Source organism: Cetorhinus maximus, chromosome 1 (assembly GCF_964194155.1).
Source record: "Cetorhinus maximus chromosome 1, sCetMax3.hap1.1, whole genome shotgun sequence".
Lineage (NCBI taxonomy): Eukaryota > Metazoa > Chordata > Chondrichthyes > Lamniformes > Cetorhinidae > Cetorhinus > Cetorhinus maximus.
In genome coordinates this window covers 18,946,564-18,970,449 of record NC_135879.1, presented here as the reverse complement: position 1 = coordinate 18,970,449, position 23,886 = coordinate 18,946,564, and the positions used below count along the sequence as shown (strand labels likewise).

The 23,886-nt window shown below is 46.8% G+C and overlaps 1 protein-coding gene across 1 annotated transcript in view; it reads left to right on the top strand.

Moving 5' to 3' along the window:
- Positions 1-23,886, top strand: part of LOC144688852 (uncharacterized) — a 582,637-nt gene that overhangs the window by 366,658 nt on the left and 192,093 nt on the right. The window lies entirely within an intron of this gene.

The window sequence follows — 23,886 nt, the reverse complement described above, 5'->3', positions numbered from 1 at the left end:
AGGTTGAGGGAAGTTTGAAAGCAAAGAGACCAGAGAATAATGAAGAACTTAAAACATTTATATGGATTGTTGTGTATTATTCTTAAGTTCGTCCCCAATTTAGCTAATGCATTTGCTCCACTGTATCAACTAGTGAGAGACAGAATAGATTGGGAGTGGAATGTTGGAAAGCATTTTAAAAAGTGAAGAAAGCAATGACTAATGATGCTGTTTTGACCTATTATGACCCCAAGAGACAATTGGTTTGAGCCTGCGATGCCTCACTACAATGAATGGATGTGGTGTTATCTCACATAATAGAAAACATAGCGGGGAAGTCTTTAGGATATGCTTCAGTGGTGAATAAGGTTTTGAAATCTATAATCAGGAAAAAAAAACGACATGGAATTGGAAAGGTTTGAGTTAATTAAGGAAAGCCAGCATGGATTTGTAAAATGTAGATTGCGTTTGATTAATCTAATTGAAGTTTTTGATGAAATACCTGAGATGGTTGATGAAGGGAATGCGGTGGATGTTGTCTATATGGATTTTAAGAAAGTTTTTGACAAGATACCACATAAAAGTCTGATTAACAAAATTGAGGCTTATGAAATACGAGGATCAGTGTCCAATTGATTAAAAATTGGGCTTAAGGACAAAAAGCAGTGACTTGTGGTAGATGGCTGTTTTTCGGAATGGAGGGTTGTAGACAGTGGTGTTCCCCAAGGATCATGTTTGTTTTATATATATAGCTGAGTTGGATCTTAGAATATGGAGTAAAATTTCAAAATTTGCCAATGATACCAAACTTGGAGGAGTGGCAAACAGTGAGGATGCTGCAAATTGTCTGCAACATGATATAGATAGGCTAGCAAAACAGGCAGATAGGCGGCGGATGGAATTTAATGCAGAGATGTGTGAGGTGATGCATTTTGCCAGAATGGATAGGGAGAGGCAACATAGACTTTTAATGGCACAATCCTAAAGAGTGTGCAGGAACAGACATACCTGGGGATGAGTGTGCATGGCATGGCAGGACATATTAAGAGCACGTTTAGCACAGGGAAGGCTTCTTAAAAATAGATACATTGGGTACCAAAGATGGAAAATTATGTTGAACGTTTATAAAGCTTTGGTTAGGCCACAACTAGGGCATCGTGTCCAGTTCTGGTCACCACACTTTAGGAAAGATGTGGCCTGTATCTTAGGATTTTAAAACAAGTGATGCAGAGATAATGGATGCATTGGTTGAAATCTTTCAAAATTTCCTGGAATCTGGAAATGTCCCAGCAGATTGGAAACTTGCAAATGTACCATTATTATTCAAGAAAGGAAGGAGACAGAAAGCAGGAAACTACAGGCCAGTTAGTCTAACATCTGTCTTTGGGACTCTGTTTCCTGTTTGTTGGCCAATTCTCTATCTATGCTCATATAGCACCCACAACACCATGACCTCTTATCTTTTGCAGTAACCTTTTATGTGGCACCTTATTGAATGCATTTTGGAAATCCAAATATGCTACATATTCTTTTTGTCCTTTATCTACCCTGCTTATTGCATCTTCAAAGAAATCCAATAAATTTGTCAAACAATTTCCCTCAACAAAACTGTGTTGACTCTGCCTGGTTGTATTATGATTTTCAAAACTTCCTGCTACTACTTTCTTAATAATGGATTCTAGCATTTTCCCAATGAGAAGTGTTAGACTAACTGGCCTATAGTTTCTTGCTTCCTGTCTCCTTCCTTTCTTGAATAGTAGAGTTTCATTTACAATTTTCCAATCTGCTGGGACATTTCCAGAATCCAGGAAATGTTGAAAGATTCCAATCAATGCAGCCACTCTCTACATCCACTTCTGTCTGTCGCATTTTGGGATTTCCATCCATGCTTCTGGAATCTTACAACACAGAAGGAGGCCATTCATCCTATCACACCTGTGCTCGTTGGAAGAGTTATCCAATTAGTCCCACTGTCCTAAGTCTTTGCCAATAACGCTACAAACTTTTCCTGACCAATCATTCATCTAGTTCCCTTTGAAAATTACTATTGAATCTGCTCCCTCCGCCCTTTCAAGCTGTGCATTCCAGATGATCACAACTTGCTGCTATCCTTACCTTCACTCTGCTTCTCTTGCTAATTATCTCAAATCTATGTCCCGTGTTTACTGACCCTCATGCCAATAGAAACAATTCCTTATTATTTACTCAAACAAAACCCTTCATAATTTTGAATAGCTTTATTAAATTTCCCCTGAACCTTCTCTGCTTTCGTGAAGACAATCCCAGCTTCTCTGGTGATTCCACTCAGTTGAGGCACTCATCCCAGGTATAATTCTGGTAAAATAAAAACAAAAATAGCTGGAAAAGCTCAGCAGGTCTGACATGGAGAGGAAGACAGAGTTAACGTTTCGAGTCCGTATGACTCTTCATCAGAACTAAAGAAAAATAGAAATGAGGTGAAATATAAACTGTTTGAGGGGGGTGGAACAGGTAGAGCTGGATAGAGGGCCAGTGATAGGTGGAGGCAAAGAAGAGATTGCCAAAGATGTCATAGACAAAACGACAAAGGGGTGTTGATGGTGGTGATATTAGCTAAAGGATGTGCTAATGGGGTCATTAAGGGTGGAAAGCAGGACGAGGAAGTGACAGATAGCCCTAGTGGGGTTGGGGTAGGGGGAAGGGATCGAAGTGGGCTAAAAGGTGGAGATAAAACAATGGATGGAAATAAATTTTAAAATAATAATAGAAATAGGTGGGAAAGAAAAATATATTTAACAATATATATATATATAAATTATTAGAAAAAAGGGGGGTCAGAAAGGGGGTGGGGATGGAGGAGAGAGTTCATGATCTAAAGTTGTTGAACTCAATATTCAGTCCGGAAGGCTGTAAAGTGCCTAGTCGGAAGATGAGGTGCTGTTCCTCCAGTTTGCGTTGAGCTTCACTGGAACATTGCAGCAGGCCAAGGACGGACATATGGGCATGAGAACAGGGTGGAGTGTTGAAATGACAAGCGACAGGGAGGTCTGGGTCATGCTTGCGGACAGACTGAAGGTGTTCCCCAGTCTGCGTTTGGTTTCTCCAGTGTAGAGGAGACCGCATTGGGAGCAACGAATGCAGTAGACTAAATCGAGGGAAGTGCAAGTGAAGTGCTGCTTCACTTGAAAGGAGTGTTTGGGCCCTTGGACGGTGAGGAGGGGGGAAGAAAAGGTGCAGGTATTGCATCTTCTGTGGTTGCATGGGAAGGTGCTGTGGGAGGGGGTTGAGGTGTAGGGGGTGATGGAGGAGTGGACCAGGGTGTCCCAGAGGGAACGGTCCCTATGGACTGCCAACAGGGGGAGTGAAGGGAAGATGCGTTTGGTGGTGGCATCATGCTGGAGTTGGCGGAAATAGCGGAGGATGATCCTTTGAATGCGGAGGCTGATGGGGTAATTCAGGTAAACCCTCCTCTCGACCTTCTCAGAGGCCTTGGCATCCTCCTTTAAAGTCTGGTGTATAGAATAGAACGCAGTACTCCAGCTGAGGCATAATCGATGATTTACTTCAGTCCTCCATGAATCCTGTGTTTCTCTCCAATTTTGCACATCCTTGGTTTTAACTCCACAGTCAGGTGCCTTCATCTGCCTGGGCCCTAAGCTCTCAAAAGCCCTCCCTGAACCCCTCCATTTCTCTACCTCTCTTTTCTCTTTTAAGATGCTCCTTTCCTCTTTGACTACGCTTTTGATCAGTTTCAGTCTAGTCGCCTTATGTGGCTCGGTGTCGAATTTCCTTTCACGCTCCTGATGCTCTTAGGATGTTTTACTACATTGAAGGCTTTAGGTAAATGCAAATTGTTGTTGTTATTACAAAAGCTTACTATAACTTCATCTGTTTAAAAAGCCCAGCTTTTTAATGTCCGTACCGACTTGTTCTGCCACTTTGTTGGAAGACTTTGCTGTCATGTTACTAACGTGTGAAAGCTACAGCTGACATTGGAGTCAGGTATTTATAAACAGAGCACGGGAGCCAAGAAAGGTGAACAGGGCTTTTGGAAACAGGACACTGCACAAACAGACAGCAAAACGAGGTGAGGGACAAAGGGACAGCAAGGAGAGGAGTTATGGCATGCACTGTCTGACAGGACACCCAGAGCAAAATTGTCCAGAAATCAGCAAAGTCTGATATCGGGCGGGGAAATCGGCATGTGACTCGACAATGGCAATGGCAACTTTTTCTGCAGTATTGCGCGTCACTTTGTCTAAGAAATTGAGAGGCACGGGTTTTACATTGGATCGCTGGCCTCTGATTCGCCCACCCCGCCATGTCCTCAGGCCTTCAGTAAACCAGGTGCCATATTTAAAGGCCGCCCTGCACAGAGCTAGCACTCTTCAAGGGATAGGAAGCTGCTGGGAACTGATGGCGGCCCACAAATTTAGCAACGCCTCCCTCAAGCACGTGGATACAGTGGAGGCCTGCTGCGATGTCCTCTACCCCCGATCTGGATGAAGAACCTCATCCAAGATGACAAATCCAGCATGGGAGACAGTGGTCAGTGCCAAAAGAGGGAAGCCGCCCAGTAATGGAAAACAGTCAATGATCTCCTCCATTCCGCCAGTGTAAGTCACTCTTCTCATCATTCTCAACTCACACATTCACAAACCCATCATACATCCACAGGAATCTCACCCACTGCCAGCTCAAGGGACATCACTATTCACTCTCTCACACACACCTTCATCTGCTCTGTGGATCATGTCCTCATCACATCCATGATACCACTCACCACCCATATGTGCCAGGCATCCTTCTCATCTGGCCTGGCAGGTGTCCTGCTTACACTCTGTCCATCTCTTTTCATGCAGGAGACAACAAAAGGGGGAGGTTGCAGACTTGGGGAGGAATGCCCAACATCAAGGTCCTCACGGACTTTGAAAATAGAGCCAACCAGCTGGCCGGCAACGATGTGGACCGTTCCTGTGCTGACGGTGAGGTCGGTGTTGCTCTACCAAGTGAGGATCCAACAGTGCAACATCCATCAGACGACCGTGCTGTGAGTCAGTTCCCCAGTTCCGCAGTCCCCTGCCATGCACTAATTGTCTTTCCTTGCTTCCGCAGGCACATCTGGGAAGCAGCCGAGGGGTCAGTGAGCCAGGTCCTCCAATCAAGCCCCAAGACACCATAGGGAGGAGGATGATCAGGTGCACACCACCGGGCCATCCACGCAGGTGACTCTGAGAGTGTCCGGCCCATGGGAGAGGGATCTGCAGACACAGCTCACCCACACATCACAGCGCTCACCCACACTCTCCACCAGCGCAGAGACATACACCTCGATGGGACCTAGCTTTAGAGCCTCGGGGTCACAACCTGGTGAGAACATTACACTGTCTGATCCATAGCAGGGCGAGGCAGGGACTTCCCAGGTGTCCGGCACTTGGAGGATTGCTGGAGGCCAGAAATTTGGTGAGTCCGAGTCAGATGAGGAGCCTCTGGATTCAGTCATACCCCAGTTGCTGGAGCTGCAAAGGCAAGCTCGGGAATATCAGGAAGGGATGCCCGCTGCACTCCCCCGATTACAAGGCATGATGGAGGAGTCTGTCCATCTTCAGTCTGAGGTGATCGCACCAGCATGCCAATGCACTGAGGTCAACACTGGTAGGGTGATGGCCACCATGGAGATCTTTGTCCAGGACATGCTGCAGGAGCTGCACTCCATCACTGAGGCACTTGCTGACATCCATCAGTGTCATTAAAAAAGTGGGGTGGGGCATCTTGAGCTCACTCCAGCTGCCCCTTCCTCTCAAGGAATCAGCCCGTGCCCTTGGGCACCCATAGGGAGGAAGATTAGCAGGTGCACACCACCAAGCCATCCACGCAGGTGACTCTGTGAGTGTCCGGCCCATCTGAATCCCTTCTTCCTGTGACCCTAGCAACCCCAGCTCTGCAGGCTGAGGAGAGTGCCACTGCCACACAGCAGTACCCTGAAAGCAGGTCGGGGCCCTCCAGGTCTTGGTCCTCCAGAGGACGCCTACCAAGGACATCACAGACAGGGCATAGCAGTCAGAAGGCTGCCTCCACCTCCACTGTGGATGTCGAGGGAGCACCAAGACGTAGCGGCAGGGTTAGAAAGGTTAAGAAGATTTAATGGCATAACATGGCATGGGTGTTAATCACTTGCACTTAATGTTGACCATTGTAAATACGCTCCCAAGAATGCCTCCTTGTCTATGGCTCCTGGTTATGTTAAACAGTGTTTGTATCAATCAGATGTGAAACCTTGTTTCCTGCACAAAATGAAGGATACTGTCGCAGTCCAGGGCCTCTCCCCTGTGCAGAGTGTAACCTTTTGACCACAGTGATTGTCGGGCTTCAAGATCACTCTCCAGATCAGTGACACGTGCACCTCCATGTGGCTTTTGTTTGCTGCAAGAATCTCGTACCCAAGCGTCACTGGGTTCGGTGATGTTCTCCATGTGCTTTCAGCACCTTTGAGGCAGGGATGTCCCCCATCTCGTCAGCATTCCTGACAGGTGAAGGGCTGGTGCTGAAGGGAACAGGCGATGAAGCCTGACAAAGGATCAAGTGCTGTTAAAGTCCATGTGCCCGCTGTATCTCAGCAGCATTTCCATGATATGAGCCTGTTCACAGAGTGTATACGTGCTGCCCCCAGCCAGACAAGTGTCAGACATTCCCCGATGCAATGTGAAGATCTCAGGAGTGTCCTCACTGCATCTGCTCATCATCCTTCTGGAATCTTGCGGCAATGAGGGCCTCACAAGTACATTTGCCTCGTTTGGTCAGTGCAATGGCCTCATCGACTGCACCATCGCCTTCCAGAACCTCACCACCCTCATCCCCTTCGACTTCCTCCTCATTGGAGGAGACATGCAGCTGTTCCATCTCCTCATCATCCAGGTCCTTCCCCCTTTGCATCGCCAGGTTGTGTTGCATGCAGCAAGTCATGATGATCAGTGACACTCTCTGGGGAGTTTACTGCAGTGCTTCACCAGATCTCTCCAGGCACCGGAACCTCATTTTCCAATGATGCCAATGATGTGCTCAACCAAACTCTGGGTTGCAGCATGAGCCTCATTGTACCTTCACTCACCAGGGGTCTGCTGCATGGGCATCATCAGCCACATCCTTTGTGGGTAGCTCTTGTCTCCAAGGAGTCAACCCTGCATCCTGTGTGGTCCCTGGAAGATGTCAGGGATCTGAGACCTGCTGAGGATGTACAAGTCATGGATGCTTCCGGGGTATCTTGCACACACCTACATGATCCATTTGTTATGGCTGCAGACCAACTGAACATTGAAAGAGTGGAAGCCTTTGCGGTTCACATACTGGACTGCTTGTTGCCAGGGAGATATAAGAGCAACGTGGGTGCAATCGACGGTACCCTGCACATGTGGGAATCTGGAAATCTGAGAAAATCCCAGCACTCTTGCTTCCTGCCTTGCCTGTTCCCTGCCAAAATTGACAAAGCTGTGTGCCTTGGCAAAAAGGGCGTCCATGACCACCTAGATACATTTGTGGATGGAGGCTTGCGAGACCCCGCAAAGTTCCCCAGTGGAGCCCTGGAAGGAGCCACTGCTGTAGAAATTGAGCGTGTTGGTAACATTAACTGCCAATGGCAGTGGATACCCTCCGAGTCCCCATGGTGCCAAATGGCACATGTGTGTGACCACTTCCTTTGACATGCACAGGCATTGGTGGCACTGGTTCTCGATCATCTCCAGGTAACACATGCGCCATCTGTAGACCCTGGGTCTAGCGATGTGCCTACGAAAGCGGCTCTGTGGGGTTAATCCTCTGCGTGCGGAGGAGGTTGTACCGCCCCTTGGTCTTCAGAGTTCTGCTCCTCCCTTTGGTGAGCCAGGCACCTCTGTCACATTCTTCTCCTTCTCTCCTCCTATAAACAATGAGGTAGATACTGTGAACACAATACTGAATGTTCCTCATGTTCTCCTCACTCAGTAGCAAAGAGAGAGACGGAAGGATCAGCAATTATTTCCTAAGGATTACTCTTGGTCAAGTCATCGCCTGCGGCTATCTCTCAAGGCCGCTTAATGCATGCCGGAGAATCCAGGCCACCACATGGATGCCCAGTGTTTAGGGTACATGACGGTTCACCATGCCGTGAACTACCCAGCACTACCCCACACCACATGACTGAGCGGCGACAGCTTTGGCCACTTGACTGCATCCTGAACTCTCACCTCAGGCGCAGGCATTTTCCTAACCTGGACTCCAAGTCTTTGTGGTTTGCTTGGAGCATGAGGGTGACTTTTCAATGTGAACTGAAACATAATGCAAGGGAGTGGGAGCTCACCCTTCCGTCAGAGTTCGATGGCCACCTTTCCCAAGAGGATCCTCAAGCTTGTCCAGTCGCCCAATGATTCTGCAGCTCCATAGCACTCATTCGAGTTTGAAGTGTGCACTTGAGGGGTTAAATGTTGAGGAGCAATCATTGGCACTGTCAGGAATTGGTGCTGCCTGAGTGACGTGCTTGACTAGCCTGACTGCAAGCATGTCAATTGATATCAAGCTAGACGATCTCAGCTGTGGAAGAGTGTTCATCTTTGAGGTGTTTTGGCATTTGACCGCCATTTTCTTCCCCCACCCTCGGCATGTCTCACGGCACCGCAAGCCAGCCACCAAGAAGCCGCAGTGAAGACCTGCCTGTGGCCCTGCTGAATCCGTGGAGCTGCTTCCTTGCATTAGGATCCGTTGTGACTGCGGCGCAAAGTTGTGTGCGCTCACCTCCGAGTTCCCCTCGAAGTTCAGGTGCACCAGGTGCACGCTTGTTAAAGCCAGCAGTAAATCACACCATCGGAAAATCACGCTGACCCGGGCTTTAAATTTGACTTGGGGGTTGATTCCAGCAAGTGGCCACAATAACGAGGTGCAAGTGCATTCAAATGAAGTTCCCAATATTCGATGGCAGGAAACGTGGCTGGCCATTGATGTGGGGGCGGGGGGAGGGGACAATCGCTTTCTGGATTCACGTCGCCCGGGAAACACGCCTAGGGCCTTCTCGCGAGATTCTCCAATCTCGCCACTGAATATGATCAGGCACGGAAAGCCCTGGCCACAGTGTAGGTTAAGTGAAACTACCAATTAAGTAGCGCTAACCTCGTTTATTTTATATTACCAGTAGATGAATACAAATTGTATCAATTGAACAAAGTGATTTTGGTCATAACTATTGCTCTGTACATTACCCTTTATGATGGAATAAGGCATCACTCAATTCACACCCAATTTCATCCCATCTAATGTTATCCTAGTCCATGGACAGTGAAATTGTAGCAACACGCATGCAAGGGACATGAGTACTCAGTTGAGATCTTGAGGGTGCTAATATTACAGCCCTGGGTTATGCTACCCTACAAGTAAATGGAGTGTAGTGTGAGTCAACTTGCATGAAGCTAAAGCATTCTGACTGCTTTCAAGAGTGACTGACCCCATTGGACCTGGGTAGATATCCACAACAGGCTAGAATTTGTTATCGGCACTGAACTAACCAGGGTGGAGTTTGAAACATGCAGCCAGTGCTAAGTGGAATAGCTTTACGCTTGAGCAGAGGACAAAAATCGTGAGAGGCTCACACAAGTTAAAGCTAAACTGCACTACTCAAACCCAGCCTGCACCTCTTAAAGGGCACTTTATTGTGACTGGAGCAAGTGCTGGAGGGCATTCTAAAGACGATTTTGACATGGGGACACTCAACAATGGCACAACATGGCAGAGAACGGGCTCCAAGATTTCCTGATGTTGCAGTGGAGGCGTTGGCGCGGGAAGTGAAAAGGAGGAGTGACGTCATCGATCCACGCTGGGCCAGAGGCTCCCCCAGACAAAGGCAGCAGGAGCAGATAGCAGTGGGTCAATGCCAGGAATCTAGCCAAAGGACCTGAGTACTGTGTCACAAAAAATTTACCTCACATGAGCGGTTACGGTCAGTGAAAACATCTTCAATGCCACATCCCACTAATTGCAAAACTAGCAACGCACCCTGTCTTTTTCTAGTTCTCAGCTGATTTTGTTTAAGTGTGCAGGCTAGTTAAATCTTGGGTGCGGTGACTCAAAGGGTTCGACTTGTGTGCTGGCTGCACAGGGACTTTTGGGTTGTCACAGAGATGTGTAACTTAGAGGGAAGACTTTCAGCCGTGGCTCAGTTGATAGCACTCTCACCTCCTGCGCCAAAAGGCCCCAGCTTCAAGCCCCATCCCTTGTGAGCAGAGTTAATATTAATGTCTCTGGCTAGTGCCAGCTTTGAAAGGGTGCTGATAATGTGACTGGCTGGAGAGCCTACATGCTCAGAATACTTAATGCAAACGAGCCACTCCTATTCCCATTACTTTCTTTAATAATAATGATAACGCAGAGCCTGAAAGCACTTGTCATTCTTCTACCTGTTAGCGCTTCTTCATTGATCCTCCTTTCGTGTTTTTATGACAAATGATTTGGGAAAAAAAATCTTTGTTACTTAGCCAATTTGTCAGATTGGCAAAGGATTATTCCTTTTTTGCACGCAAACAGCTCAGGAGCAGCTGTTATTTTTCCTCCCAGTGAAAGTCTCATGCACTGAAGAGTTTCACTGTTTTGACAACAAAAGGTAAATCTTATCAAAACCCTGCTAAAGCAGTTTTATTGCATGCAACACTGAAGGTAAAGACAGGAGATCAGTGCACCTGGATTTATTGCTCGGCCGCAGATCCACTAATGATGTGCCACGCGAACAAACGTGTGATGCACCGTTTCTGACAGATCGTTCTCTCGGATTTCTCTTTGTAAACGCCAGACGCAGTTTCCTGAGGCCAATTTGACTTCGAATGTGAATTGTGACTTGCTCTGGTTGCCTTACAACGCCAGAGAGTGGGGCATCAATGGTTTTAAAAACCGAAAATGCTGAAAATACTCAATAGGTCAGTGGCAGCACCTGCGAAGCGAGAAACAGAGTTAACATTTCAGGCCTGTGATCTTTCATCAGAATCGGGTTTCTCACGGATGTCTGATGAAAGGACACGGACCTGAAAAGTTGGTTGAGTTTTAGTTGGATGGCAGGAATGGTGGTGAGCTGGCCGGTAAAAGTGGCCCTTGCTGTCCTGTTGCTGGGGAAGTTTCCCAGCGGTGGGTTGCGAGGCAGGTCAGATACCTGCCCCGTGAAGGCAGACGGCCAACTTGCATCGTTATTGGCCCCGACGAGGGGCCGTTTTATAGGCCTGCTAGCATTTTGCCAATGGCGGAGCAGCGGCCTGCTGTGAGGGGAAGCTGCCCGCTTTAAGGCGGTGGCTTCCCCACGGCAGTCCGGGAGGCCATTGAAGCTGGAGGGTTTGATGGCACAAAGAGTGGTGGGGGTGGGGGGGGGGGGGGGTGGGTGGTGGGGGGTGACAGGCAGGGTATGCTGCCCCAAAGGCCCCAGTAGGCCATCTGGAAGAGTTGCCTCCCTGTCCCGCAGGGCCAACAGTCCTGCACCCCCACCCCTCCCCCCCACCACCGCCCACTAAATTTTAACTTTTACATACCCGCCTTAGTACACCTCAGTTTTGTGGTGCCCCCAAGGACCCCAATCTGCTGGGGAAGTGCCCACCTCCTACGGTGGAACTACTGAAGCTTCAGAGCTGCTGGCCCTCAGGAGCTCGCCCGCCATCCTCAGCAGGCCCGCAGGTGGCCAATGAGGAAAAAGCAGGCCTATTAAAAACGCCAAGCTTGTCCCACTGCCGGGAAATGCCTGCTGTTGGGGTCTCGAAGCCTGAGGTAGGATTCAGTCTGTTAACTCACGTTCTCCCTCCGTGAATGCTGCCCGATCTGCTGAGTATTTCCAACATTTTCTGCGGTTTTTTTTTCAGATTTCCAGCATCCGCGTGTTTTTCTTCTGAGTTAAACTGAAATTGGAATTTGATTCCACCTCGCTGGAGGGCACACATTCTTTGTGAAAAATCATTTTGCAAGCTTTTCGTTGTTTGTGACAGTCAGGAGAGTCTTTTATTTTAGTTACCATTGTACTCAATGATTCATTTCAAAGGCAATTTGTGCCATTGGGCAGAATTGTCCCAGATTTGCACTCGAGGCGGTAGTGGGTGGGTAAAACGATGTTTTACCCGCTGGCTGCGATGGCGGGTTTTTACACCGTCTTGTACCATTAGTTATGCATTCCTGGGAAACATGCCATTCCCATGGTGGGCGGGCTCTCATTCACCCGCCACGCCATCACCTCACCGCTTCAGCACACCAGGCGCCATATTTAAAGTCCAGCTGCGCGCACACATCTCAGTAGCTCCAGCCCACGGCTGCTGCGGGGTAGATGTCCACGAAAGGCAAAAAGACCACAGCCCCCCCTCCCCGGGTTCAGTGGTGCGTCACTGGAACGCCTTTTGGGTGCCCTGGAGGCCCGCCACAATGTCCTCTGCCCTCGCTCTGGCCGCAGCGGCGTGACCAACCAGGCTTGGGAGACAGTGCCAGCTGTGGTCAGCTGTGGCCAGCAGCTCTCTCCAGTCCCCGCAGTGAAAAGAGCTGCAGTGGACGGGTGAGAAAACGCAGGAGGACACCTGAGACTAAGTCCGGGCACCGGAGGCCCAGGTAAGTTTAAAGGGTCCCAGGAAGGGGAGGGTAGGGTAGGCTGGTGGGGAGGGGGTGGGTGGTGAGAAGGGGCAATGTCGTCTTGGAGGAGAGGCCAGGGGGAGGGAGGGAAGGGTTGTCAGAAGGCCAACAGACCTTAAGAGGGGGGGCACCTGACTTCAGAAGGGGGTTTCTTATGGAAGCGCTCCTTTCCCCATAGCTGCTTTTCCACCCGATATCCATTAATTTTCGGGCTTCCCCCACACAGCTTCAATCCTCCTGCCAGCCTAAAAATTGAGGCAGGGCGGGAAATGGCCCTTAAGTGGCCAATAATTGGCCACTTAATGACCTCAACTGGGGCAAGGACGGGCTTCCCGTCCAAGGCCTTGCCCGCCCAAGCGTAAAATCACAGTGTGATCGGGGCAGGCGGGAACCCGGAGGGAATCCCATCCCTTCAATTTCACTCTCCCCACACAGCCTAAATACCCTCCGGTCCGGGAGCATAAAGTTCTGGCCCATGTCATTCAATACATTTCAGTGATAAGTCAAAAAGTGAGATGCATTTTTGCAAAGCTAATAATGGAGCAGCGCATCTCGGGTCGCAACTTTGGATCTCTGTGTTTAATTGTACATCCGCCCCATACCAGAATTTGTGGTACCATTTTCACATAATTAACGGTAAATACCCTTAGCCTCACTGTTACTTTGACAGCAAAATCTGACCCAATATTAAATGTGGGCATCGTCATTAATATTGCTTTATGTACCCAGGGAAATTCACACTGGATTCTCTTTTACACAATAAATGCTAGCTTTATATTGATATGACAATTCAAAATTAAAGGCACATTGAGAAATAATTGCCAGAATATTTGTTTTTTTACAGACAACTGGGCTTTGTTATGTACGTTATCCCTCGGTGATAAATATAATTGAAGAATCCACAGACTTTGTCATGTTTCTTGGTGTTGTTCCAAGCAAATAATTTAAATACAACGTGGCCTCAAAATAGGCTTTTGAAGCCAACTGAGTTATTAGTGCTCAGCCATCAATGTAAAATTGTGAAGTATTTCCTGTAACCATGTGTACAGTGCCATTAAGTGATGTTATTGGCAGAGGAATATTACTTAATCTCTCAATTATGGGACCTGGGTGCTCCTTGCTTTGTCCCGTTAGTTGTAGCACTTACTTAACACTGACCATTTTCTAAACAACGATAAGTAATATTTGCTCAGTCTTTTTCCTCTTTCTTTTTATAGCTCCACATTGCCATGTTCCACACTTGCCTTTTTAAACTTATTCTTGCGATATGGGCATCGCTGGCAAGTCAGTATTTATCGTCCATCATTGAGAAAGTGGTGCCGGGCCTTCCACTTGAACTGCACAGTCCATTGCAGTGAGGCTACTCCCATAGGTTGGGAGTTCCAGGAATTTGACCCAGCACCAATGAAGGCATCATATTTCCAAGTCGGGATGATGTATGACTTGGAGGGGATCTTGGTGTTCCCATGCACCTGCTGCCTTTGTTCTTGCAGGCGGTGGAGGTTGCAAGTTTTAGAGGTTGATGTTGTAGAAATTGTCTCTGAGAATTGTTTAAAGATCTTCTGAGTCTGTGCCCTAATGACAGTTGGCCATTTTGAGCTGTTTGAGACTGGGGCCGGATTGATACTCAGATTTTTTTTTTCTCTCTGCCTGTGGAAAAGCAACTAGCCTTACCCAGATAGTGTATTGTCATGACCTATTGGACCTCATAGTTTAGAGAATCACAGACCCAAACACAACATTTTCCCAATCTGTGGTACCACATGTTGGAACTCCATTGCACACGTTTAAATTTTGTTTCATCAGCTTTACTTCAGCGTCTCTCTTGATCCGTCCACTGTCTCTAAAGTTATCAGGCTGCTCATCTGACATCAAGAACTGGAGGAGCAGAAATTTCCTCCAGTATTAGGAAGACTGAAACGATTGCCTTCAGTGCTCACCACAAACTCTAATCGCTAGCCATCGACTTCACAGCACGAAGAACTCAAACAGAGAATTCAGAATATACTTCTTTATCCAAAGAGTGATGAGAATATGGAACTTGCTTCCATGTGGAGTAATTGAGCTGAATAGTCTTGATACTTTTAAGAGGTAGATAGATAAGCAAATAGGGAAGAAAGGATAGAAGGTTGTGCTGATAGAGTTAGATAAGGATGGTGGGAAAAAGCTCAAGTACAGCATAAATGCCAGCATGGACTCATTGGGCTGAGTGGCCTGTTTCTTTGATGCATATTCTATGTAATTGTTAGGTGAAATCTGCCTCTTTGACCAAGCTTGTGTCCATATTCTCTAATATCCTCTTGTGTGGCTCAGCATCAAATTTTGTTTGATAACACTACTGTGAAGTGCCTTGGGATGTTTTACTATGTTGAAGGTGCCATATAAATGCAATTTGTTGTTGATTTATTTTAAATTAATTTCAAGTAGCACTTACTCTCCTTTGAGGCCACCATTTTGCATGGGGCCTGGCTAAGCGGGCTCCAACTTCTAAGTTCCGATCTCCCATTACCCGCCTTGTTTACTGGACAATATTGAATGCATTGAATCAGATTGAGTTGTAAATATGATGGATATATATATACATATCCATCTGTCTGAGGCTGCGATAATTTTTTGCAAGCGTTAGGAAATCAGAAAGAGGCCTTAAGCAGGAATAGAGAATCAGAAATAAGCCTGGAGGGAAGGAAAGAGAATTAAAGCTTTTCCAGTCAACAGGGAATTGTTGTGAGATTGGGATGAAAGGCCTGAGGATAGGAAACATCAGAGACAGGCCAGGAGGGGGGCCAATGAACAGAAAAAAAAAAACTCTTGAGGGGTGGCAAGGATTGATTCTTTTGATCTTTTTCCTTTCAAGCTGTAGAAACATTAATACCTGAAAGAAACCAAGGAATATGCGAATAGCTAAGGAATAATGATATCAGTAAACATGTGAGAAATGGGGGACACTTGGAAAACCTAGGGTCGGGTATGAAATTGATTTGAAATAAAGATATAGCTAAAGTCTGAATTCACTGTTTAAATCAGAATGTTGCTTCTGACCTCAGAAGATGAACAATTGTATTGCTCACATAATCCAACAGAGCCCATTCCACAAATTAATATAAACCACAGCAACTAGTGGAAGTGGCTATTTACACAGCAGCTTCTAATTTGCGTGCAGGGAAAGGCTACAGTCTTGCCTCATTCACCTCACAACCTTGTCAACACTGATTGAAATTATCTGGCGTAGAAATATTTGATTAAAAATGTCATGTTGTGCTGATTCCTGCAAATTCTTTCCTCTCTATCAAGACTCTTCCAGGATCTCATTGCTTTATGTGGGACCTTGTTGTCACAAATTAACTGCCTCATTTGCTTGCAAAACAACTGTGATAGCACTTCAAAAGTAAATTCATTGGCTGTCAAGCACCCTGGAACAACCTGAGGCAATGATGTATAATTGCAATGCCTTTCCTTCTCCCTCTTTCATAATTCTCCTTAACCCTGCTATATTTCTTCATAATTAAATCCTCTGACATTAGGGATTAGCCTTGTGGGCAGTCCTTTTCTGTACTGCTTCTAGGGTTTAGGGGGGTGGGTTACCTTGTGCTTCAGTGACCAGAGCTGAATGTAGTGCTTCAGATGTGGTTTTACCAGAGCACCATAGAACCTGTCTCACAATGCCGCTTAACCGATTAAGCTCATTCTGTTTGCTTTGTTAAATATTGCTCTGCCGTTGATGTGGTAAATGATGAGCTCATCTGACGCCATTCATTGGCCAGGATATTTAGGTCGGTGAGCAGGGAGGGGCGGGGCCAGCTCGCCGATGCGTAAAATGACGCGGGATGATGTCAGGCGGAACTCCCGGCGTCACCCCGCGTCGTTTCCATTTTCAGGTCGGCGGGGGCGCAGCCGAGGCAGCTGTGCACCCGCCAACCTGTCAACGGCCTAATGGGGCCATTAATAAAACAATTTAGGTAATTGACAGGGCTGCCCGTCCAACCTTAGGGTTGGCGGGCAGGCTGGGAGCCCTGGCGGGCTTAAGAAAAAGCATGAAACCTCATCCACGGGCGGGATGAAGTTTCATGAGGGTTTTAAAAAATTTAATAAATGTTTGATTAAAAGTGATGGACATGTCCCAACTCACGAAAGAGCGCACTGTTGGCTGAGGGCTCCCCCTCCCCCGCAGAGCGCTTCCTGGCAGATGTCACGCTAGGCGGGCCTTAATTGGCTCGCCCATGTAAAATGGTGGTGCGCCCCCAATCGGGGATGCCAATCAGAGGCGCGCCCACACATGCTCGCTCCTGCACTTCCCTCCCGACAGCGGGGGCAGGGGGTGGAATTCTTCCCATTAAGTATATCCTCCATTTTTCTTCCAATATGCAACTTTCACTTGTCTAGACTAAATCTTATGTTGTTCAGCTGAGATCAGTTCTGAAGAAAGGTCACCAACCTCTGTTTCGCTCTCCCTGGATGTGGCCTGACCTGTTGAGTACTTCCAGCATTTTCTGTTTGTGTTTCAGATTTCCAGCATCCGCAGTATTTTGCCCTTATATTGCTATAGTTCTGCCCATTTATAATGTCCCATCAGGCTTGACAATCTGGAATTAATTTAGTGCCATATGATCTGCTACTCTGACCAATCTGCGTTGCATTTCTGAATCCAGATTGTTAATGTAGGTATGAAAAAAAGAGTCCCAATTCCACCAGCCCAAAATCACTTCCCTAATAAGCAACTCTAGCTTACTTTCTTAGCCAATTTCCTATCTAGCTCCAATTTTATTTAGGATATCCATTGCATTAAGCCTGTGTAGGAGCCTTTAATTAAAGGTTTTCCAGAAGTCCACCTGCACTATGTTCAAGGGCTTTCATTGTCTACGTAGAGTGTCACTTCATTCCTGCCTTCCCATTGTGCTGGAATCAAGGTTCATTATCCCATCTCCTACTTTGACATTCTTTTTCATGAACTCAAAGCTCTTGAATTCCTTAATTCCTCCAATTTTTACTTCTTTCTACAATCGGCAGTGTATTAAAACCCAACCTGGTAATTGTCAAATCTTATCTTCTCTCCTACTCTTTTCAACCACAGTAGTGTTCAATGCCGGGGACAGAAGCTTCTCAATAAAATGCAGGAGAAATAAAGAGAAGCACATTGGCATTAAAGGAAATCAGGTACATGGGTGCCTGGCGAATTTATTTTTTCACAAATATAATCTGAATTCACGGGGAAGAATTTTCTGGTTGGTGAGCGGGGGCGGGGCCCGCTTGCCAATGCGTAAAATAACGCAGGATGATGTCGGGCGGGCGTCCTGATGTCACCGCGCGTCATTTAGATTTTCAGTTCGGCGGGCGCACAGCTGACTCAGCTGTCAAAGGACTATTAAGGCCTGTTAAAAACTAATTAAAACAGTTAAATGAGCTGCACATCCAACCTTAAGGTTAGCGGGCAGGCGAAGAGCCTTTTTCATGAAACCTCATCCACGGGCGGGATGAGGTTTCATGAAGTGTTTTAAAGTCTTATAAAAATTTATACTTTTATTCTTTGACATGTCCCAGCTCATGTGACACTGTCACATGAGGGGACATGTTTTAAAAGTTTTTTTTTCCTTTATTTAAATTTTAAAATCTTAAACTGATCTCCCTGAGGCACTTCTGTGCCTCAGGGAGATTTCTGCGCTCTTTCGCGTGCATACACGGAAGAGCACAGGCCCCAACTCAAGGAATCCCCTCCCGCCCGCACAGGGAGCGCTCAGCACTTCTGGGCGAGCTTCACACTGGGCGAGCGTCACACTGGGCGAGCGTCACACAGGGCGAGCATCACACTGGGTGGGCCTTAATTAGCCCGCACACGTAAAATAGCGGCATGGACCCGATCGGTGGTGCCGATCGGGTTCTCGTTCACTCCTGCCCACCCCTGCACAACCCTCCCCAACGGGGGAAAAATTCAGCCTAAGGAAAGTAGAGCAACATTTCTGAAAGCAAAAAAATTGCCCATTTCTAGTATCTGTCAGTGTTCAGTAAAAATTGAGATAATTTGAGTGTTTAATTCGAACAAAAGGCCCAATCATAATAAGCATTATGTAATTAATTAAATTGGTTTATTACTAGAAAAATGTTGGCCAGTTGTGCTATTAAAAACATTATGCTATTAGTCTGTTCAATTTAGAAAGATTCTTAATCATGTTAGTTGGAATTAGTTCTAGGGATATACCTGTATTCCAAAATTCTGGTCTGAAACAGATAGGCGACTCTCAATTTTTTTTTATTCGTTCATGGGATGTGGGCATCACTGGCTAGGCCAGCATTTATTGCCCATCCCTAATTGCCCTTGTTAAGAGGGCATTTAAGAGTCAACCACATTGTGGTGGGTCTGGAGTCACATGTAGGCCAGACCAGGTAAGGATGGCAGATTTCCTTCCCTAAAGGGCATTAGTGAACCAGATGGGTTTTTACAACAATCGACAATGGTTTCATGGTCATCATCAGACTTTGAACTCCAGATTTTTATTGAATTCAAATTTTGCCATTTGCCATGGTGGGATTCAAAGCCAGGTCCCCAGAGCATTACCCGGGGTCTCTGGAATATTAGTCAGTGACAATACCATTCTGCCACCACCTCCCCTAACATGATTAACATGATTGAAAATTTTAATTAACTGAGCAATGCATAAAATGATGGTATGCTGGGAATCAGGTAACAAATGAGATTGATTAAAGCAGCATTACTTTTTCACAATATGAAAACAACACTTAAGCCCATAACTTCCAATCTCTGGGGCGTTGTACCTGGGAGTTACCCCAAGATGCACTGGTGCCCCCGCTCCCTACCACCCCACCCACCAGAAGTCCCCATATAAGGATTGCACGGCAATTGCCCGGGAAGTTCAAACTTCCTTTGGGCAATTATTCTGCACTGGGAATCTGATACTCTGATTTAAATCGCAGACTTCGGGTGGTTCCGACTGTCTTACCATAATAGTAACCAGGAAAAGCTAGAAGAATTAAAACCATTTCCAACTCTTGGGTAACTATAGTACTGATCCACACCATGACCCCCTCACGGGATCCCCCGACCACCCAACACCCTCCGACTACACCCCCATTACACCCGAAACCCCAACTACCCCCCAAACACCCCACCACACTCCTGAGCCCCCCAACTGATCACTGAAGCCCCCACCCCCACACAACCACCCTCCCCCTCCTCACTGACCACCCAACCCATGCCCCACCGACCATCTGACCCCTCCCCTCCCCCCCACACCTTCTCCCTGTCTTCCCAAAGTGGCTGGGCCTTTAAACCTACCTGCTTCACGGTAGCTAGTGTTGACAAAAAATGGACATGGCTTCCTTAGCTCCGACCCTGATACACTCGACTGAAGGACTTGGGGACCCGCTGCACTGCACTGTACTCACCTGGTCTGAGTCGGAAGGTCGGGCGAGAAAGGTGCAGCCACATTGCAGTGTAAGGAAATAGGGCGGAGTGGCAACCTGACAGTGATTGCCCCTCCATGGAAGTTCTGGCCCTTCATGTTAATAATGCAACGCAGACTCTCGAATGAAACGCTAATGATGTAATTGAGATAATTGAAAGGTGGAGGACTGTGTCAGTGTAAATCAGGACAGTGCTTCAAGGAGACAGTGATTTCCAGGTCAAGCACTGTGTTTACTTAGTCACCTTCCTGTTTGGAAAACTGATCAAATCTTCAGGTTTGCCTCAAAATTAACTGTTCCAGTGATTTAGTTCGTAAATGCACTGTCTAATGTGGAACTAATGCATGCGCTCAGGAGGACCCCCAAGACTGATCCTTTGGATTTAAAGTTCCTCGCCACAATGCTGGTGCATATTCACAATCCCTGCCCCAATTATACCTCCAAGGTTTAGGGGCTGTCTCAGTTCCCATGTGCCTACCGCCTCTCCTCCACACTCAACCCTCAAACCCTTAATACTCTTCCCCCACCAAATAGCTGCCTACCCCTATCCCCACTAAAGAGCCTCATCAAACCACCCCCCCTCTCTAAGAGACCTATCACCTTCTGCAACTAGACTTGGGGAGGTGTTGCCAACTTGCATCTGCCCGCAGTAGCAAAACTGCCCAAGTGTTCCCCTGACTGCAGATGGATGAAACTTGTGCTTATGGGCATTGAACTGATTGGCACCACGGACAGGGTATTGGAAGATCAAAAGGCGCAAACAAAAATCAAGAGCGGTAGCAGCAAGAAGAGCAAAATAAATAAGAAAGCCTGAGGTGAGAGAGAACAGAAGAAATGAGTACAAGCGGGTCGCAGTCGGAATAATGAAACAGGAATATTGGCAGGGCAGGGAGGAAAGAAGTGAATAAATGATCGAAAGGGAATTCCTGCAGGTTGGCCGGAAATAAAACAGAGTTGGACCGGACTGGCTGAAAATTTCTAAATAAAGGAGAACTGAGGAATACGAGAATATTAGAAACCAGTATCTCTGCCAGAAGTATTTCAGGAAGCATGACCATTTTTCAGTTATGCTCGGTTACTGTAAAGGAAGTGTTGAATTCATCTATTTGATGGCTGGGAAGTTTAAGGCAATTAGCATGCATGATGGATAAACACATCGAGGGTATGATTTTACTGTCTGCTATACAAAAGGAAGAAATAACTTGTTTGCATCACAACCTTAAATGTCCCAAGATGCATTACAGCCAATGGAGTACTTTTGAAGTGTAGCCACTGTTGTAATATAGGAAATGCAACAACCAATTTGCACACAGCAGGGTTCCACAAGCAGCTATTAAGTGATGACCAGATAATTTGGTCATTATTAGGCAGAATTTTTCCAGGCCTTTGGAGAAGGGCTTGTGGCAAGTAGGGTGGGACATTCCTGGAAATGGATTCAGGTCAGGATTCCAATGTGATCTGACCCACTTCCAGCTTACCCTGGGATTAGCATTAAAGGTGAGCGGGGATCTCCTTGGATCTGTTGAAGTTGCTAAGAAGTCAATTATGAAGTGCTTTAGCCCTGAATCCTGAATTTCCCAGGCATGGAACCTGTTTCCCAAATTACCAGCAATTCACCAAGGTCACCGAGGTGAGTGCACAGCGGGGAGATCTTCGTCAGTGAAATTGACAAGCTGTGAAGGTTTTGATAAGTTACACTGAAGAGCTCCAGCCATTGAGAGACGGCTGATCAAAACACTTCTCTCAGAGAGTGTTTTCACTGCTTGACAGGTGATTGCCAATTTTTTGAAAGGCACTTCGCCTGTCTAGCACTTCACTCACCTTCAGGTGCACTTCCTGGCTGCCAGACATCCCACCTTCCACCTCTGCTGAGGCCACCCATCCTCTCCAACAGCAGCAGGAACACCACCAGTAGCAGCACCAGCTGCCTTCCCCTCGGCCACATGGCCCTCCATATGGCAGTGTGGATGGACACCCGATCAGGCTGAAAGAAGGTAAGCATCCCCAACAAAGGGTTGGCAGACATAAAATCAGCTTTCTCAACATATCTGAACACCAGTGCCTCATGAGACTCAAGTTGTCACAGCAGGTTGCAGCTAATATCTGCTGCCTCCTGGAACAAGATTTCCTTCCCAGTGGAGCAGGCGTGCATATATCGCCAGTGGCCATCAAGGTGCCTGCCACTGGAGGGTCACTCTTGCCCACACTGCACTGCCACACCACCCGCCCCCCATCCCTGTGGCCAAGTTGTGTGTTTCTCCCCCTACAAGGAGAGAAAGCAGAGAGGTGTGAGATAGAGAGGAGGGTAAGACACCATTAGTGGAGGGTGACTGTGATGCATGGGTGAGAGAGGGGAAAAGGTTGAGGGTGAGTGTTGGCTGTTCAGATGGGGATGTGGGGTGCTTGCAGGGAGAGGAATACGTGGAACTGCAAGGCGTGTTTTTCTGAGGAGTGCTGTGCAGGAGAATACTGGGCAAGTCAGGGTGTGGGGCTTGGCACCTGAAAGGGTTCTGCCACTCACCTGTCATGCCCTGCTGAGGTCCTGGACCCTCTTTGTGCACTGTCTGCAGATTGCTGGAAGCACCATCCTTTTGCTGATTTCCTTGGCTACTTCCAGTTGTGCCTGCTTGTTTGGAGAGGTTGTCCTCTTCCCCCCCTTCCTTGGGAGAGCTCACCTCACTGCAGCCCCTCAGATCTCACAGAAAGACCCCCAGGTAAGAGTGAAGCTCCCTGGGAGCAACCTTCCCAGGTCTCCTCTCCATTCCTGTGATTGCTACAACCTGAAAAATCCAAGTACTGATGAGCCCTTGTAACCTATGGCATGGCCCTGTAAATAGAAATCCTTCCTTTGGTAGAATGGTTCTTTCCACAAGCTTTCCAGGGAATGTAGATGTGGGGTGACAATTGGTCTGCTCTGGAGAAGAGCAATTGATGGACACACCATTCAGAGAATCCGGTTCCAGACCCAAAATGGTCCTGCTGTTCCGGCATGGACTAAGGTGGTAAGATTCTGTCCCATGTGTCTGGAAAGGGCAGTGTTCCAGGATGGGGTCTTGTTATAATGTAAATACTTACTTTAGAGTGTGGTTCCCATGGCTGCCAAAGACATGATAAGTTGAGCTGCCATAGATCAATGGGCTTTCATTTGCCTGTGGGTATTTCAAGTCTACAGGGAAGCATTTTGCTGTCAGCAACCAGTCAGCCTGATTTAGTGGTCACTTAAAAAGTACTAAAAATATCATTTTTCACATTGTAGAAATACAGCAGCGACAGAAAGATGAGGAAAACACACAAGGATCTAGAGATAGGCAAAGAGATACATCAAGTGAAGAGGAACATTTGAAAAAATAATGGCTCAACTGTTTACATAGAACAATTTATTATATTCCTGTTGCAAGACATGTGAACATTTGTGAAAAAAAATCTTTATTGAAAAAGCCAGTAGATAAATAGTCTTTCAGTTAATACAATAAGGACTGTTAAAATATGGATCTGAAACATTTATATTTACATACATATTTATATTTTAGGGTTTGCTGGTGTTGTGTGGCTGTGAATCTTGACCTTCCACTTTTTAAAATAAATAATTGAAGTTCGCTGTTTCTCGGAGCCTAAGTTTCTTTTCGCTCGTCCTCTTACTTAATGATGAAATGTACTCTTTCAAGTACAACAGTCGAAAGAATGATTCGTTTACCATTCCTCTAAGCTTGTGTTCCTATGGTAACTCTGTGACCATGAGCTTCCTGGTCTGGAGGCACACTGGGAGTTTGTGCTTGTGCTTGCTCAAACAAAATGACCATTCAATAAAAGGGGTGGAGGTGGCGAGGAAACATACCGTCCTAGAAAGGTCGGTTGGTTTAACTATTTTGACAGACAGCAATGTACTTCCCTCTTAGGGAAAAAATAGACTCT